At 40.1% G+C, this 20,631-nt stretch overlaps 1 pseudogene; it reads left to right on the forward strand.

Annotated features, from left to right (window-relative positions):
• The first annotated feature begins 473 nt into the window (after window positions 1-473).
• Window positions 474-20,422, forward strand: LOC133876157 (uncharacterized; annotated as a pseudogene).
• Window positions 20,423-20,631: the final 209 nt, after the last annotated feature.

The following is a 20,631-nucleotide window of genomic DNA, read 5'->3' on the forward strand; positions in this document are numbered from 1 at the left end:
TTGAGATAGATAAGTATGGTAATCAAATTTCATTAAACTTGATTACAATCAATCCTATAAAAGCTAAAAGCATCTCCAGCAAGAGTAGCTCTTTTAGCTACCAAGACCCCCTTCTCTCACCAACAAAACAAAGCCCCCACAAAATCTGAACAAAATAAATAGAAAGCAAAGCCATATGTTCCCAATTTGACCACACCACTGAGACTTGCCCCATGTCTTCATCTGATCAGGAGCAAGCAAATTATGTGGGCCAGAATAATTACCCACCAAAGAGTAATCCATACTCCAACACTTACAATGCAGGGTGGCGAAACCACCCCAATTTTTCATGGAGTAACAATCAGAATGTGCAGAATCCACAAAGGCAGCAAAGGAATTTCCAGCAAGGAAATAACTATCAAGCTCCACCACAAGCGGTCCAACCAAATCCAGAGCCAAAGAAGAATGACCTCGAAAGTTCTCTACTCCAATTCATGACCACACAACAACAGAGCAACACTCAGACTAGTCAAGCTATTCAAAAATTGGAGGCTACTACAAGTCAAGCTATCCAAACAATACCCAATCCAAGGGGCCACGAGCAACTCAAGGCTATAACAACTCTCAGAAGTGGGAAGACCATTGACAACAAGGTGGGGATAGAACTTGATGAGACAATACTGGCATCTCCAATTGAGGCCACAACATCCAAGGTAAGAGAAAAGGAGAAGGTGAATGCACCACCCTTCCCTCAAAGGTTAGTAAAGCCAAAGAAAGAAAAGCAACTTATGGACATTTTTGAAACTTTGAGAAAAGTTGAAATAAACATTCCTTTATTAGATGCAATTCAGCAAATCCCTTCTTATGCTAAATTTTTAAAGGATTGTTGCACTCATAAAAGGAAGTTTCAGGATCATGAAAAGGTTGCTTTAACAGAAGAGGTAAGTGCTGTATTATTGAGGAAGTTGCCACCAAAGCTGAAAGATCCAGGTAGTTTCACTATTCCTTGCAAGATTGGTGACCGACTTTTTGATCGTGCATTGCTGGATTTGGGAGCAAGTATCAATCTACTACCATACATTGTATATGAGACATTAGGTTTGGGGGAGCTCCAACCAACCTCAATCACCTTACAATTGGCAGATAGAAGCATTAAAAGACCGAGAGGTATCTTGGAAGATGTCTTGGTAAAGGTAGATCAATTTATTTTACCTGCTGATTTTATTGTGCTGGATATGGATGAATCCCCTATGCCATTACCTTTACCTATTATTTTGGGAAGACTCTTTATGAGAACTGCAAAAATACAAAAATTTGTGTAAAAAGGGGTACGGTGAGCATGAAAGTTAATGGGGAGAAAATTGAATTCAAGGTCTTTGATGCATTAAAATTACCCCTAAACAAACTTGATTGTTTTAATATCTGTGAAATTCAAAATGTTGTGGAGAAATTTTTTCAAGTACATCATAGTGATCCAATGGAAGCCACTCTCACTCACAGTTTCACAAGGCAAGACATTAAGTCAAATTGTGAGAATGTTAATGATGATATTATTGAAGCCGTTCAATTCCTTGAAGCCTCTCCACCTCATCCAAGTAAGTATGCACCTCCCTTTGAATCGCTTGTGCCAACTAACACTACTCTTGTTCCATCTACTGTTCAGGCACCAATCTTAGAGCTGAAACAACTTCCATCCCATTTGAAATATGCCTACCTAGGAGACAATCAGACATTACCAGTAATAATTGCTTTAGAATTAAGCTTGGGGGAAGAGGAGAAGCTTTTAAGGGTTCTCAGAGATCATAAAACTGCACTAGGGTGGACTATTGCCGACATCAAAGGTATAAGCCCTTCCAAATGCATGCACAAAATTCTCCTTGAAGATGAAGCAAGGCCAACTAGGGACGCACAAAGAAGACTTAACCCTCACATGAAGCAATTAGTCAGAGATGAAGTTCTCAAATTGCTAGATGTTGGCATTATCTATCCCATCTCTGACAGCAAATGGGTAAGTCCGGTTCAAGTGGTGCCGAAAAATAGTGCAATTACAGTGGTGAAGAATGGAGAAAACAAGATGGTACCTACAAGAATGACCACCATATGGAGGGTATGTATTGACTACCGAAGGCTCAACAAGGAGACCCGAAAGGATCACTTTCCTCTACCTTTTATTGATCAGATGCTAGAAAGGTTAGCTGGTCACAGCAACTACTGTTTCTTGGATGGGTATAGTGGGTACAATCAGATTGCTATTGCTCCAGAGGATCAAGAAAATACCACATTCACATGTCCTTTTCGTACGTTTGCCTACCGGAGGATGCCATTTGGATTATGCAATGCACCTGCTACATTTCAAAGATGCATGATGAGCATTTTTTTCAGATATGGTGGAAAATTTAATTGAGGTATTTATGGATGATTTTAGTGTGTTTGGTGATGAGTGCCAAATATTGTGTATTTGGACCCCTTGATTTACATTAGTTAGACCTTTAGCCTTGTTATTTTCTGATGCTTTGGTTAGTTTTTGTGTTTTTATGTTTTGTAGGTCAATAAGTGAGGAATGGCAAAATTCATGAGGAATTGCTTGGAAAATTCGAAAGTTCTGAAGAACTTGATCGATCGAACTTAAAATCGATCGATTGAATTTTGCCCGAAGTCGATCGATCGAATATAAATCAATCGATCGAAATTTCCAAGAACTTACTTTTGCAGAAGCGCACCAGAACACCCAATCAGAGCTCCTCCACAACAAAAAGCAGTTCCCCCTCTGATTTTCGCTGCAGAACACGCTGGTTTCGTGACCTTGGTTGTCTCTAGCAAGAGAGGAACCCTAGAGGGGGTTAAATGAGTCATTTTACATGGGTTTCTAGCCCTAAATTCCTTCTATAAAAGCCATAGCCATACCTCATTGATGAGGAGTTCAGAGAACAGTAGATAGGTTTTGATTTCATGCATTTTGTAGTGTATTCCAGTAGCTTTTGTTCTTAGACACTTTCTTTTTGTAAAGCTTTCCTTTTATTTCCATGGTTGTTCTTCATTTTCTTGTGGTGTTCTTAGTCACGGAAGGCTAGTAACCTCAACTAAGGTTGAGGATGAAACCTTTCCATTGATGACACTCACACTCTTGTTATAATACTTGCACATTTGATGATATATCATATTTTTTATTCAAGTTCCATTCATTTAAATGCTTTATCTTTTGCAATGAATGTGGTTGTTGGTAGATATAGGACATTTAATGTGTTTCAACCGATGGATACATTGTTTTATCGGTTTGAATGATGATATCCATTGTGATTTGTTCATTGAATGGATACATTGGATGATTTGATATCAAATGGGTACTCTTTGTGATTTATCTTTGAGTTGGATTCATTTAATGGTTCTAGAGTATGTGGTTGAGAAACTTGAATGACACCCTAAGCTTAATGTTCTTTGGGTGTTCAAGTGGAAACCAAGAGTGTGAGTTGTTGGATTTGGTTTGGTAGATTCCTTAGCCTTAGTTCCTTTTAATTTGCATATTTCATTCCATCTCTTTTATTTAGTCTTTTGCTCTTGAATCAATCCTAAAACCTTTGGAACTAGGTTAAAAAGAGGTTGATTAAACAAGACACCAACATTTGACCATTTCCCTGTAGATTTGACCTCGGACTTGTACACACTATATTGCAAACGATTCGTGCGCTTGCGAGTACTCATTAAAACACACATCAAGTTTTTGGAGCCGTTGCCGGGGAAATGGTTCAAAAATTGGTTTTTGTTTGATTGATTTTGTTTTTCTACTAGTTAGATAGATTTTTGTTTCATTGTTCTGTTGTTTAGCTTCTGTTCTTCATTCTAAGTTCTTTCTTTGTTTTTCCAAGATCTATTCTGCGGCTTCTGCAATTCACTGGGTGCCCTGAAGAATCGATCGATCGAAAATAAATTCGATCGATCGAGTTAGCATCTGCCGAATATAAAGTCGATCGGGCGAAATTATATTCGATTGATCGAGTTTCGATCGATCGAAATATACTCCGATCGAACGAATTTCTGCATAGCAGCAGCTCAGAACAAGGTGAGTATCTCTGTTCCAGTACTTCTTTTAGTCCATTTTGTTCATTTTGTTCATAATTTGTTTCTGTTCAATAGTATTTTGCTGTTTGTTTAATTTTCTTTTAGTTCATTATAATTTAATTCAAATTCGGTGTAGTTTGTGTTTCATATTACCCTAAATTTGTTTTATTTTGTTCTAACAAAAAAAAAAAAAAGAGTTTCTATTCTGTTTTTATTCCTGTTTCTGTTCCTGCACAATTTCAAAGATTCGATCGATCTACTACAATCTCGATCGATCAAATTTTTGATCGATCGACTTTATATTCGATCGATCGACCTCAACTCAGAAGGCAGCTCCTGGATAAGATCAGTAGCAGAAATTTTTACAAAAAATTCTTTTTGGTCCCAATTTGTAAGTATTCTTATTTTTACTTTTGCTGCTATCTTTGTGTAAGTTGTATGCATTTTTGTTAGTCTTTACCTTTTTATTTTAGTTGTGTTATTTTTCTTTTGATTTTAAAAAAAAAAAAAAAAAACATTTTTCCTAGTGTGGGTCTACTTAGCTATCTAAGGGCAATGACAAGGCAAATTCTGGCAAGGACAAGTCTTGGGATTTAAGTGTGTCCAATGTGACCCCCCTCACCTACCTGGGAACTAGCCTAGATTGTACTTTGGAGAACTTTGTTCCCCATTAGCAAATTCTTTTCTTTATTTTTTTTGTTTGTCTTTTGGTTAAACATTTGTGTATGCTTGGTGTATGCTTGGTAGAAGATCATTGAACCTAGACTTGACATCTTTAGATCCCGAAATTGAAAGAACTCTTAGGAGAAGTCTTAGAATTTCTGTTGAGATGGGAAATAACATGCATGCGAATGAGAATGAGAGGAATCGGGGAGAAAACGTTGATCATACTAGGACACTTAGGGATTTGTTTGCACCCGTTGCAACAAATTCTCCTTCATGTATAGTGTTACCCCCAACCAATGCCACTCACTTGGACCTCAAGCCTCATGTCATCCAACTCCTACCCGCATTTCATGGCTTGGACCTCGAAAATCCTTATAGCCATGTGAAGAAATTCAAAGACATCTGTGCCACCTTCAAATTTTAAAATTTTTCTAAAGAGTCTGTGCATCTTAGGCTTTTTCCTTTCTCACTCCATGATAGAGCCAAGGCATGGTTGGATTCAAACATGCCTGGTTCCATCACTTCTTGGGAGAACTTGATAAACAAGTTTTACAACAAATTCTTCCCCATGTCCAAAGTCAATGAGTGTAGGAAGGAGATAAGCTCATTTACTCAAGAAGAAGATGAGAAATTTTCTGAGAGTTGGGAGAGATTTCAAGATATGCTGATTAAGTGCCCTCCACATGGATACGAGAAGTGGAGACTCGTGCAATTCTTCTATCAAGGATTAACTCAATCCAACCGTAGCATGATTGAGTCGATGAACGGAGGCGCATTTCTAAGTTTGACGGGAAAGGAGGCGTATAGGACCTTAGATCAGTTATCCGACAATTCCCAACAGTGGGATTTTTCAAGCTGTCAAGATAAAGCTGCTCGCATTCAGAAGAAGGGAGGCATCTACGAGGTTAAGGAGGATATAGAATTAAAAATGAAGATAGATGCCCTCACCAAAAAGGTCGAAGCCCTAGTTGTTAGCAAATCCATGAATACTGCCAACCCATTCCATGTTGACTGCTGTTCCATCTGTGCTAGTCCCATGCACTTAGCGCAGACTTGCCCATCATTGCCGGCTTTTGTCGAGTCACCAATGAAGCAAGTGAACGCTTTCAACGATTATCGGAAACAATCCAGTGGACCTTTCTCCGAATCATACAATCCAGGGTGGCGGAACCACCCCAACTTTTCTAGGAAGCAGAACCAGCCTATGACTCAAGGGGGAGTTTCTCACCAATCCCATACTCAATACCCCCCTGGATTTCATCAGCCGGTTCACCATCAAAGCCGTCCATCCCAGCCAGCACCATCATACCAACCCCCTACTCAAGCCCCTGCCTCTTCTTCACAGTCTTCTTTGGAAGACACTCTTAAGGCCTTCATCCAGTTTACAGGCCAATCCATCAATGACGTGAAGAATACTACCATGGTGAACACTAAAGCTATTGCCAAGATGGAGACCCAGATCGGGCAAATTGTTAGTCACCTGGGGGAGAGAGAGAAGGGAAAGCTCCCTAGTCAACCTGTGCCAAATCCAAAGTTGCAGTTCCATGAGGGAAGTTCATCAAATGCAGTGCATGGGCTGGAGCATGTGCAAGCCGTTGTCACACTAAGGTCAGGGAAACAAGTAGACAACCAAGTGGTTCACCCTGAGGAGAACCCTGCTGTACAAGAAGGACAAGGAAGTAGGAGTGTAGAGAAGAGAGATGCCGAGCCATCTACATTAGCTCCGACCATAGAAACTCCCCCTAGGTCGTTCATACCTAAGGTGCCATTCCCTGATAGACTTATCGCGCCAAAGAAGGGAGGAAAGTTCGAGGACATTCTGGGGGTGTTCAAACAAGTACAGATCAACATCCCGTTCTTGGATGCCATCCAGCAAGTGCCGTCTTACGCTAAATTCTTGAAGGATTTGGTAACTGTAAAACTGAAAACCAATGTCCCAAAAAGAGTTTGCTTGACCGAGCAAGTCAGCTCAATCCTCCAATGTAGGCTGCCTATCAAGTATAAGGACCCCGGATGTCCTACCATTTCCTGTACAATAGGCATCAGCCACATTGAGAAGGCACTGCTAGACCTTGGAGCCAGGGTCAATCTCCTGCCCTATTCAGTTTACCTGCAATTGGGGTTAGGAGAATTGAAGCCCACCTCCATGACACTGCAGCTGGCTGACCGGTCAGTTAAGATACCACGGGGAATAGTGGAGGATGTTTTGATTAAGGTGGACAAATTTTATTTTCCCGTGGATTTTATAGTGCTTGACACCGAGCCGGTACAGAACGTTGGAGTTCAGATACTGGTAATCCTAGGGCGGCCATTCTTAGCTACGGCTAACGCCTTGATCAACTGTAGGACGGGGGTAATGAAGATCTCCTTCGGCAATATGACAGTGGACCTGAACATCTTTGACATCAGCAAGAGGCCGAGGGAATGTGATGAGATCGGAAGTGCCTGCTTGATTGAGGAGATCATAGTGGAAGAATCAAGCACCAAAGACCCCCTGGAGGCATGCTTTGCTAAGTTCGGAGAGGATCTGGACTTGGATGAGTTACTTGAGCAAGAAAATGCCATTTTAGAGTTTGTTCCTCTGGAGAGCAAGGAAGAAGAGGAGGCAACAGTACCTGAACTTCCTAAGAAGGAACTTAAGCCCCTGCCGGACAATCTTAAGTATAAGTTCCTTGGTCCAGCCGACACTCTGCCGGTGATCATAGCTTCGGACCTTCATGTTGCTCAGGAGGAGAAGTTGCTAGACATTTTGAGAGAGCACAAAGAAGTTATAGGCTGGACCATAGAAGATATTAAGGGAATCAGCCCCTCGGTGGTTATGCACAAGATACATCTGGAGGAGGACACCAAACCATCGAGGGAGCCACAGAGAAGGCTCAACCCGACCATGCAGGAAGTCGTCAGAGGAGAAGTAATCAAGTTGTTGGATGCTGGCATCATCTACCCGATCTCTGACAGCAAATGGGTGAGCCCCATTCATGTAGTGCCCAAGCGAGCTGGAGTAATGGTCGTGCAGAACAAGGAAGGCGAGTTGGTCCCAACTCGAGTACAGTCTGGATGGAGAGTCTGCATCGACTACCGCAAGCTGAACACAGCCACCAGGAAAGATCACTTTCCTCTTCCGTTCATTGATCAAATGGTGGAGCGGTTGGCCGGGCACGAGTATTACTGTTTTTTGGATGGTTATTCTGGATATAACCAGGTCCCTGTGGACCCTGAAGACCAAGAGAAGATGACCTTCACTTGTCCATTCAGGACGTTCGCTTACCGACGCATGCCCTTTGGCTTATGTAATGCACCCGCTACTTTTCAGTGGTGCATGATCAGCATCTTTTCTAACATGGTGGAGTGTTTCCTAGAGGTATTTATGGACGACTTCTCGGTTTTTGGGTCATCTTTTGAGGAGTGTTTGCACCACCTCATGTTATTCTTGGTGAGGTGTAAAGAGAAGAACCTGGTACTCAACTGGGAGAAGTGCCATTTTATGGTACAGCAAGGAATTGTGCTCGGGCACGTCATCTCTCGTCAGGGGATAGAGGTAGACAAGCCGAAGGTAGACCTGATATCCAACCTTCCGCCCCCACGGACGGTGAAAGAGGTTTGCTCTTTTCTGGGCCATGCGGGATTTTATCAGCGATTCATCCAGGACTTCAGCAAGATTGCCCGGCCCTTGTGCAAAATGTTGGTGAAGGAGGCCCCTTTCATTTTTTACGAGGACTGCAAGAAGGCATTTGGGGCCTTGAAGGCAATTCTGACGTCCACACCCATCATTCGGCCCCCGAGCTGGGGTACACCTTTCGATATCATGTGTGACGCGTCCGATTATGCCGTTGGAGCTGTGTTGGGGCAACGCATTGACAAACTTCCCCACGTCATTTATTATGCAAGTTGAACTTTGAACGACGCCCAGCTGAATTATTCGACCACTGAGAAGGAGCTGCTGGCAGTCGTATTTGCTCTGGACAAGTTTCAATCCTACCTACTAGGATCGAAAGTCATCATCTACTCGGATCACGCGGCATTAAAGTATCTTTTCTCCAAAAAGGATGCTAAATCTCGCCTCATCCGGTGGATTTTGCTCTTACAAGAGTTCGACATTGAGATTCGGGACAAGAAGGGTTCTGAAAACGTGGTGGCTGATCATCTCTCGAGGATTACAGTGGACTTCACAGAAGAAGCCGTCCCCATTTCTAAGACCTTCCCCGATGAGCAGTTGATGCATATTGCTCATGCTCACTCACCATGGTTCGCTGACATAGTGAACTATCTTGTCACCGGTCAAATGCCTTTGCATTGGGGGCGGCAGGATAAGTCCAAATTCATGTCCATGGTGAAGAATTTTTTCTAGGACGATCCTTACTTGTTCAAGTATTGTCCCGATCAGATCATTAGGAGATGCATTCCGGAGCCTGACCAACCCAGTGTCATCTCCTTCTGTCATGATCATGCTTGTGGAGGCCACTTCAGTACAAAGAAGACCGCTACAAAGATTTTGCAGTGCGGTTTTTACTGGCCTACCATCTTTCAAAACGCTCACACTTATTGTGTTTCATGCGAGCGCTGTCAGAAGCCAGGGAGTATTTCATGCCGAAATATGATGCCCCTCAACCCCATCCTTATTGTCGAGATCTTTGATGTGTGGGGCATCGATTTCATAGGACCTTTCCCAAACTCCTTCGGCTATCTGTACATTCTGGTTGCAGTGGACTACGTGTCCAAATGGGTGGAGGTAGTTGCCTGCAAGACCAATGACCACAGAGTTGTGGTTCAGTTTTTAAAAGACACTATATTTGCTCGTTTTGGTACTCCTCGACCAATTATTAGTGATGGTGGAAAGCATTTCTGCAACCGAGTCTTTGAGCAGCTGATGAAGAAATATTGCATCACACACAAGGTTGCCACTCCCTATCACCCTCAGACAAGTGAACAAGTGGAGGTTTCAAACAGAGAGATCAAGAGGATTTTAGAGAAGACGGTTAACCCGTCAAGGAAAGATTGGTCTCTCCGGTTGAACGATGCGTTATGGGCGTACCGGACAGCTTTCAAGACACCGATTGGCATGTCACCTTACCGTATAGTGTACGGGAAAGCATGCCATCTGCCTGTGGAGTTGGAGCACAAAGCCTACTGGGCCATTAAGCAGCTGAATTTCGATCTCACAAAGGCTGGCTCACAGAGGAAGCTCCAACTCAATGAATTGGAAGAGCTGAGGAACGATGCTTATGATTGTGCTAGGATGTACAAAGCACAGATGAAGAAGGTTCACGACCAGAACATATTAAGGTGATTCTTTGAGCCCGGTCAGAAAGTCCTTCTTTACAATTCACGTCTGCATCTGTTTCCAGGGAAGCTCCGATCTGGACAGACCCTTTCATAGTTCGATCAATGTTTTCTTATGGGGCTATTGAGATTGAGGATCCAAAAAATGGCAGCACGTTCAAGGTGAATGGGCAACAACTGAAGCCATTTTTGGAGTTACAGAGCTCGGAGGTTGAGACGACCCTTTTAGAGGATCCGAGTTACTCGGAGTGATTGTCATCAGGATGGAAAGTTTGGCTGAAGACTAAAAACTTAGCGCTTGTGGGAGGCAACCCTCATCATTTTTTCTTATCATTTGATTTTCTTTCTTGTGTTTTAGTTGTGATTTTCAGGACAATGTCTGCCATTCAAGTTTGGGGGAGTGCTTCTCTTGCAGTGTGACCAACTTGCATCACCATTTCAGTATTGTATCTCTAGCCACATTGGGGACAATGTGTCATTCTAGTTTGGGGGTGGGGTAGACATTTCTGTCCGTTTTTATTTAATGTTTGCTTTGTTAATACTTGTTAATATATATACCTTATTGTTAGTTGAGCATGGTTACATCTTGCTATGGTTTGCTTCTCATTGGTTTGTTTAACATGTTGAATTTTGCATATCATTAAAATTTGAGATCTTTTGACTCATCTTTGGATTAGAGAGACTTGACATGTTTAAATTGTTTATCACAAGCACATTAGCATTGTTTCTGTGGGGTATGAGATTTGAATTAAAAATGTATCTTGAGATTTGTAGGATGACTTGTTGATGAAACCTTGGCTTATTGTTATATATATATAATAAAAAATAAAAATAAAAAAATAAAAATAAAAAAGAATCTGCTTAGAATAATATCACCAATTTGACTTCTCATTGAGTAACCGGGCCCCTTGCCTCATTAAGCATTGGGTGTTCACGTAAAAAGATGAGAATTTCAGCTTGGATGTTTGTTTGGCTAGTTTGACTTCGTAGCCTTTTTGACTTGAGTAATTAAGCCCTTAGGGATGTTTTTACATCTAGTGCCCTAAAACCATCTGGTTTGGGAGTCACTGGCCCAACACTCGTTACATGGGTCAATTAGAAAGCTTAATGGAGTCAAGCATTGCACAGCCGACACAAAAATAATAAATAAATAATAATAAATGTAAGATAAGCCTTGGTTATTTGATGGAAGTCCTGCGAATTTTTGAATATATGTGCTTTGAGGAAAATCGAAACCCCATGAATCTATGTTATTCACACCTTACACTTTTGAACATGTGTTGTCTCAATTTTCCATCTATGAGTTGATCGATTTTTGATAACATGATAATATGATATTCATTTTGTTAAATATACTCATGATGTGTGAACCATGTGTTTGAATGATGATTTTTGCTCAATTGATAATTCAGTGCTTCAATGTTTGTGGGTATCATTTCTGACAAACCCTCACAAGACTTCACTCGTCCACTAGGGAGTCCTAGGGGTTTAAAAGGCTTGTTGCATATGCTAAATGCAATCGTTTCTCCCATGAAAAAGGACTTATGTTTCATGCTTTGATTTTGTTTTTCATTTTGTTTTTGCTAAGGGACTAGCAAAATGTAAGTTTGGGGGTATTTGATGAGTGCCAAATATTGTGTATTTGGACCCCTTGATTTACATTAGTTAGACCTTTAGCCTTGTTATTTTCTGATGCTTTGGTTAGTTTTTGTGTTTTTATGTTTTGTAGGTCAATAAGTGAGGAATGGCAAAATTCATGAGGAATTGCTTGGAAAATTCGAAAGTTCTGAAGAACTCGATCGATCGAACTTAAAATCGATCGATCGAATTTTGCCCGAAGTCAATCGATCGAATATTAATCGATTGATCGAAATTTCCCAGAACTTACTTTTGCAGAAGCGCGCCAGAACACCCAATCAGAGCTCCTCCACGACAAAAAGCAGTTCCCCCTCTGATTTTCGCTGCAGAACACGCTGGTTTCGTGACCTTGGTTGTCTCTAGCAAGAGAGGAACCCTAGAGGGGGTTAGAGGAGTCATTTTACATGGGTTTCTAGCCTAAATTCCTTCTATAAAAGCCATAGCCATACCTCATTGATGAGGAGTGCAGAGAACAGTAGATAGGTTTTGATTTCGTGCATTTTGTAGTGTATTCCAGTAGCTTTTGTTCTTAGACACTTTCTTTTTGTAAAGCTTTCCTTTTATTTCCATGGTTGTTCTTCATTTTCTTGTGGTGTTCTTAGTCATGGAAGGCTAGTAACCTCAACTAAGGTTGAGGATGAAACCTTTCCATTGATGACACTCACACTCTTGTTATAATACTTGCACGTTCGATGATATATCATATTTGTTATTCAAGTTCCATTCATTTAAATGCTTTATCTTTTGCAATGAATGTGGTTGTTGGTAGATATAGGACATTTAATGTGTTTCAACCGATGGATACATTGTTTTATCGGTTTGAATGATGATATCCATTGTGATTTGTTCATTGAATGGATACATTGGATGATTTGATTTCAAATGGGTACTCTTTGTGATTAATCTTTGAGTTGGATTCATTTAATGGTTCTAGAGTATGTGGTTGAGAAACTTGAATGACACCCTAAGCTTAATGTTCTTTGGGTGTTCAAGTGGAAACCAAGAGTATGAGTTGTTGGATTTGGTTTGGTAGATTCCTTAGCCTTAGTTCCTTTTAATTTGCATATTTCATTCCATCTCTTTTATTTAGTCTTTTGCTCTTGAATCAATCCTTAAACCTTTGGAACTAAGTTAAAATGAGGTTGATTAAACAAGACACCAACATTTGACCATTTTCCTGTGGATTCGACCTCGCACTTGCACACACTATATTGCAAACGATTCGTGCACTGCAAGTACTCATTAAAACACACATCATTTGGCTCTAACTTCGATGAATGTCTCCATCATCTGCAGATTATCCTAAAAAGATTTGAAGATTGCAATCTAGTGCTTAATTGGGAAAAGTGTCATTTCATGGTGTTAGTTTTTGTGTTGGCTGCATTCTGTTGGACAAAATCACTTCTATGTAAAGTTGCTGCTTTCACAGGGATGCTGCTTTATCCAGAGTCTACTCTTCAGCTATGTTCTTCAACAAGATTATGTGAAGTTTTCAAGGAAGTTCATTCCAGTTCCCTGTCAGCCGTCCAGACGACGTGGAAGTCCGGACGCTCATCAGTCAGCAACATCCGTCCAGATGACGAGATCTTTCCGTCCGGACGCCCATCAGTGTCTAGAAGCTTCGAACAGTTCAAGATTGCATCCGTTCGGACGTAATGGTAAATCGTCCGAACACTCTTCAGAGTTCGATAAGATCTCAGTGTTCCAGCGCATCCGTCCGGACGACGTGGTTATACCGTTCGGATGCCATTCAGTGTTTGACAAGTATTAGGGTTTCTGCCTCAAGACACAGTTATGGGAAGACGGTTGCTACCGTCCGGACGATGTCCTTTATAAGGCAAGTCGTGCATACAAAGTTCAACCGTCCGGACGTCTGCCTTCATGGTCCGGACGATCAAGCTTCATATATGGAAATTGCGTGCACCAGTTCAACCGTCCGGACATCACCCTTCAAGATCCGAACGCTCCAAAGCCTTATTATGGTAATTACGTGCAGCCAAAGTGCAACCGTCTGGACGCTAGGGAAACACCGTCCGGACACTAGGGAAACACCGTCCGGAAGCAGCCTTGTTATGGAAGCTTTCAGTGCTATTTTGGAAAGGTGGTTGCAGTTGACCATCCGGACGCTCGGTCAAGCCGTCTGGACACCCACCGGTATTTTGATCATAACTTTTTACTCAAATATCGGATTGGGACAAAATTGGTGTCGTTGGAAAGCTAACAAAAAATAATATAAATTGACCTTCTGGACGGCAAATAGAAGCATCTAGAAGGCCACCGTACGGATGAAAACATCTAGCATCTGGACGGCCCTGCGAAAATTATAGAATTACTTTCTAGACAAGGAAAAAGTTGCCCGTCTAGACTCGCGTGCCAGAGACTCCATTTTTGACCTAATTTAGAGCTTCCTAAGCCTATAAATAAGAGGCTCTAGGCATGCATTCAAAACAGAATTCCGTGGTAAATTCCTTACAACTTAGAGAGGGTGTTTAGGGAGATATTGAAGATCTGCTAGCTCTCTAGCTTTTGCCAGTGTGTGATTTGATCAGCTGTAAAGTCTATCTTGGGGGTTGGCCCTAAGGTAAATGATTCCATTGAAGACCCCTTCAGGTAGGAGACCTGGTTGGGAGGCGTTCGTGTTGGGCTACACGTTAGAGTTCAAGGTACGACCACTGCATCAAGGGTATGTGAGTGCTACTACTTTGTAACTAGCTTTGTCTTCTGAATAGTGGATATCCTGGGTTGGGCTGCCCCGGAGTGGTTTTATCTTAATTGAGTTTCCACTTCGTCAACAAAATATTTGTCTCCTTTAATTCTGCATTTAATATTTTGTTGTACACTGTTCACACACACTGTTAATTAGAAGTCCAATATTTTTCACATGGTACAACAAGGCATCGTGCTGGGTCATGGTATTTCTAGCAAAGGTATTGAGGTTGATAAGGCAAAGATTGACATCATCTCCAAACTCCCTCTGCCTATGACGGTAAAGGGTATAAGAAGTTTTCTGGGGCATGCCAGATTTTATAGATAATTCATTAAGGATTTCTCAAAGATTTCTAGACCTCTCTGCGCATTGTTGGCCAAAGATCAAAAGTTTGTATGGACTAACGAGTGCATGGATGCTTTCAATTTATTGAAAAAACTACTCACATCTGCACCAATCATGATGGCACCAGATTGGAACCTACCGTTCGAACTTATGTGTGATGCCAGCGATTTTACCTTGGGAGCTGTTTTAGGCTAGCGAGTTGATAAGGTACCTCATGCTATTTATTATGCTTCTAGAACCTTAAATGATGCTCAGCTAAATTATTCCACCACTGAAAAAGAGCTGTTAGCAGTCATCATTGCATTGGAAAAGTTTAGATCATATTTGATTGGATCTAAAGTCATCATCTTCACTGATCATGCTGCTCTTAGATACTTGTTTGCAAAGAAGGATGCAAAACCTAGGTTGATTCAATGGGTCTTACTACTGCAAGAATTTGATCTAGAAATAAGGGATTAAAAAAGTAGTGAAAATGTGGTTGCAAATCATTTGTCCAGGTTGCTTCATGAAGAAGAAGCAAGTGAGCTCCCCTTAGGCGAACAATTTCCAGACGAGCAATTATTTGCCATCAATGTCCACCCTCCTTCGTATGCAGACATTGTGAACTACATCACTACAAAGGTTTTTCCCCCAGGTATGTCCAGTCAAGCAAGGAAGAGATTAATATCTATATCTAGACAATACCATTGGGATGAACCTTATCTATTCAAATTATGCCCTGATCAAATCATCCGGAGATGTGTACTCGAGGAAGAGCATACCGGCATTTTACAGCATTGCCATCAGCTTGCCTGTGGAGGACACTTCGGACCAAAGAAGATAGCACTAAAGGTATTACCAAGTAGGTTTCTTTTGGCCTACTATATTTAAAGATGCTTTTGGGTTTTGCAGTGCTTGTGACAGATGCCAAAGAACAGAGAACATCTTTTCCCAAAATCAAATGCCATTACAGAATATTCAAGAGGTCGAACTCTTTGATGTATGGGGTATTGATTTCATGGGCCCTTTTCCTAACTCCTTTGGATTTTTATATAATCTAGTGGGGGTTGATTATGTGTCCAAATGAGTTGAGGATGTCCCCTCTAAAACTAATGATCATCGAGTTGTTGTGAAGTTCTTGCAGGAATATATTTTCACTCGATTTGGGACACCAAAAGCGATCATCAATGATGGAGGAAGCCATTTTAACAATCATCATTTGCTTTTTTGCTAAAGAAGTACGGGATCACAAATAAGGTAGGTACTCCATATCATCCCCAGACCAGTGGACAAGTGGAGATCAGAAATAGAGAAATCAAGAGCATTCTGGAGAAGACGGCAAACACTAATAGAGAGGATTGGTCTTTGCGCTTAAATGATGCACTATGGGCTTATCGGACTGCTTACAAGACCCCAATTGGTATGTCACCATATCAGTTAGTCTTCGGGAAGGCCTGCCATTTACCTGTGGAGCTAGAGCATCGAGCATATTGGGCCATAAAGCAACTCAATTTCAATATGAAGCAAGCAGGTGAAAAGCGGAAATTGCAGCTGGTTGAGCTTGAAGAATTGAGACATGATGCCTATGAAAATGTGAAGATCTACAAGGAACGGACTAAGGCATATCATGACAAGCAACTTGTCAGAAAAGAGTTTCATGTAGGCCAAAAGGTATTGCTATACAATTCTAGATTACGACTTTTTCCAGGTAAGCTTAAATCTCAGTGACATGGTCCTTACACTGTTACTAAGGTTTTCTCTCATGCAGTACTAGAAGTTCATAACAAAGAAAAAAAAAATCATACTTTCATGGTGAATGGGCATAGAGTGAAACCTTACTTTGAGAACGACTTTCGGCCTCAAGACGAAGATCTAGAATTACATCCAGTTCAGAACACTGCCTATCCTACACTCGAGCGAAATTCAGACTAGGCTCCAGCGCATCTACCCCAGTCAGTGATACTGAGGCCACATCTTGCACTGACACTACCATATCCTTTACACTTTTTGTTTGTTTTGATTTTTGTTATGTTTATTTATTATTTTTTTTTCCTTTGTCTGGCTGAAGACGTTAAACTTAGAGCTCATGGGAGGCAACCCATCTTGTCACAATTTTTTTCCCCTTCATAGTTTTGTTTTTTAGGAAAAGTGTGTCTGCATTCAAGTTTGGGGGTATGCTACGAGCCATACCAAGTCCAACCAGTTTTCTCATCTCTCGGGTATGATCTTTCCATTCTATGTACACATTGAGGACAATGTGTAATTCAAGTTTGGGGGTATGGGACACACTTTTTGTTTTTTTTTTTTTTAAAAAAAAAACAAAAATTGAAATTGCATGTTCATGTTATTTGTAAGACTTTGGTTGATCTAAAAAAATTGTGATTTGAATTTCATTGGTGAGCTTAGAATGTTGAACACATGATCATTTGAAATTGATTCTAAAGTCCTACTACTTACTTTTGGCATCTAAGGATTCATTTGTTTCAATCTAAACTATCACAAGCACATTAGCATATAATTTGTGAGGTATGATAAATGAACCTGATTGTGTATTTTTCAATGTCTTGGGTGAAGTTGGGTGACTTGTTGGATGAATTACCTTGGCATATGCATATATATAATAAAGAAAGAAAAGAAAGAAAGAAAAAAATAAAATAAAACCTTTTTTGAAGCTTTCACTGAGTAACTGGACTTCTTGCCTCATTAAGCATTGAATGTTCACATCAAAAAGTGAGAAATTCGGATTGGTTAAAGTCATGACTAGTTTAGTTCTGTAGCCTTTTTGACTCGAGTTAGTAAGCTCTTAGGGGTGTTTCCATGCCTAGTGCCTTAAAGCCATCTGGTTTGGGACCATTAGCCTAACACTCGTTACATGGGTCAATTAGAAAGCTTAAGAGAACTAAGCATTGCACAGTTTGACCAAAAAAAAAAAAAAAAAGAGAATGAAGCTCTTGCTATTATGCCTTGGTTATTCAATTTGATGGGGATCCCAATGAATTTTGAGATATTAAGTCATTGCACATTGGAATTAATTTGAAGCCTCATGATTATGTATTAGTTCACCTTACACTGAATTGAACTTGTCGTTTGTAAGTGGTTAGACTTTGGAATTCTATTTTATATTGAAGATGGAGTTTATCTTTCTAAGCTTACTAATGAATAAGAATCATAATTTTGGTGACACTTAACTCTTTGGAATAAACATGAATTTTTGCATAATGTTTGTGGGTATCATTCATGGCAAACCCTCACAAAACTTCACTCATCCACTAGGGAGTCCTAGGAGTTTAAAAGGCTTATTGCATACGCTAAATGCATCGTGTTTCCCGTGACAGAGGAGGTAGAGTAGTTATTGTTTTAGTTTTCCTTTTATTTTCAATTCTGCATTGCTAAGGGACTAGCAATATGTAAGTTTGGGGGTGTGATAAGTGCTGAATGTTACACATTCAAGCCCCTTAATTTATATATGTTAAGCTCTTAGTTTTGTTATAGTTTGATGTTTTGTGTTGTTTTTGTGTTTTCTTGTATTTTACAGGTTTTGGAAGAAAATTCATCAAATTCCAAGATTAGATTGAATTCATCAAACTCACTTTTGGATAGATTCAATTCTAATCAATTTTGAATTTAAGGAAAGAGAAGTCGGCAAAAATTCGTTATTTTTGGAAAGAATCCAAAATGAACACAACTCAGTAATTTAATCATAACTTTTGACTCAAGTATTGGATTGCAACAAAATTGGTGGTGTTGGAAAGCTAAGACAATATTCAACAAATATGTCAGAAATAGGGTTTTTCTAATTCGGACGTTTACCATGCCAAAATCACCCAGAAATAAAAGACCACAAATCTGTACGAATTTTAGAATCCTTTTCCTACTTGGATGGAAATTTCAGAAAAGGAAAAGACTTGTAATTATTCTATTTGGACTAGAAGACCTATTTATAATTGTTCTAGGATTTCTAGAGCTTCTCTAATCCCTATAAATATCCCTTTAACCTTTAAAGAAAAAGACACACAAGCTTTGAAGAAGAATCAAAGGCTACATCAAGAAGGAGGTTTTTTTTCTAGTTTTTTTTTTCTTTCTTTTCCTTTATTATTTTCTTATGAGGATGATTTCCATCCAATTTACGTGTATCTAATACTTTAGTTAGGGCTCAATTGAAGCCCTAATTATGTCTCGTTAAGGTTTTCAATTGGCGCATTTACTACAATTTATATATTGATGCTTAACTTGACTATTTCCTATTTTCTTGAATTCCTCTCATATTTATGCTTGATCATCATATGCATGTGGTATGGATTTGTTATTTATGTCAATTTGGATGACCGAGTCCTGGGCATAATAAAGTAACAAATGAACCTCATCACAAGTTCTTGGTTTAATCAACATAAAGACAACTGAAATAGATACCATGTTCCAATCTAAGTGTGTTTACTGATTTTCATAAATTTATACTTTCTTGAAGAACAACTTAGTAAGTACCATGCTAAATCCTTCAATGAAGAAAAGAGTTAGAGTAGATACCATGCCTAACTCATTGCTCAGGAAAATCAACAACTTTAGGAGAAGATACCATTCTCTTGTGGCTGGTAAGCATTAAGTATCAAGTTATGATGGTAGCGGTAGATATTGAAGCCCTACCTTATCTCCTATTATATTTCTTCAATATTTTTGTCTCTTTTCTTTTATTAGATCTTATTAATATTTTTATTTCTTTTCACTCATCTTAATTATTTAGGAAATCTTTTAAGCATAATTTACCAATCATCGTGGGAATGATCTTGTATTTGCCTACTATAGTATCGTTTTGATCTTGTGCACTTGCAAGTAAAACATACAAATATTTATCTATTTATTTAGGTAGATATTTGAACAACATTGGGTCTCGGCCATGCATGATGAGCTCCATCAGTTTACCAGAAATGATGTATAGACTCTGGTTCCACGACCTGCTGATCATAATATCATTGGCACCAAGTGGATTTTCAAGAACAAGTCAAATGAGCATGGTACAGTGGTCAGAAATAAAGCACGTCTCATTTCCCAGGGATATACTCAGATTGAGGGAATAAACTTTGATGAGACCTTTGCTCCGGTTGCCAGGTTAGAATTCTTCTCTCTATCGCTTTCCACCTTGGTTTCAAGCTGTATCAAATGGATGTAAAGAGTGCTTTTCTGAATGTCATTCTTCAAGAAGAAGTTTATGTAGAACAACCGAAAGGATTTCAAGGTCCTCATCATCCCCAGCATGTCTACAAGCTGAAGAAAGCTCTCTATGGCCTTAAGCAGGCTCCTCGAGCATGGTATGAGCGCCTCACCATATATCTTTTGGCCAAAGGGTTTACAAGGGGACAGGCTAATCGAACCTTGTTCATCATAAATCAAGGTACTCACAAGCTCATTGCTCAAATATATGTTGATGACATTATTTTTGGAGCGACTCTAGATTCCCTAGCTCATGAATTTTCTAAGGAGATGAATCAGGAATTTGAGATGAGCATGATTGGTGAGTTGAACTACTTTTTTGGTCTTCAAGTCAAACAAATTGCTGAAGGTGTTTTCATCTCTCAATCCAAGTATGCTAAGGATCTAGTTAAACGATCCGGTCTAGATGGGAAGAGTCACGCCAAGACTCCCATGAGCACTAGTGTCAAGATAAGTAGTGACCTTGCGGGGAAATCAGTTGATCCATCTCTATACAGGAGTATGATAGGGAGTCTTCTATATCTCACAGCCAACCGACCTGATATTACCTTTAGTGTGGGAGTTTGAGCTTGTTTTCAGGCAAATCATAAAGAATCTCACCTCACTGCAGTCAAGTGTATCATCAGGTATATAAATGATACTCTTCTATATGGCTATGATATTCCAGGGAAACAAATCTTGTTATTGCAGGATACTCTGATGCAGACTGGGCTAGAAATGCTGATGATAGAAGGAGCACCTATGGAGGTTGCTTCTATGTGGGAAATAATCTTGTA

Source organism: Alnus glutinosa, chromosome 8 (genome assembly GCF_958979055.1).
Source record: "Alnus glutinosa chromosome 8, dhAlnGlut1.1, whole genome shotgun sequence".
Classification (NCBI taxonomy): domain Eukaryota; kingdom Viridiplantae; phylum Streptophyta; class Magnoliopsida; order Fagales; family Betulaceae; genus Alnus; species Alnus glutinosa.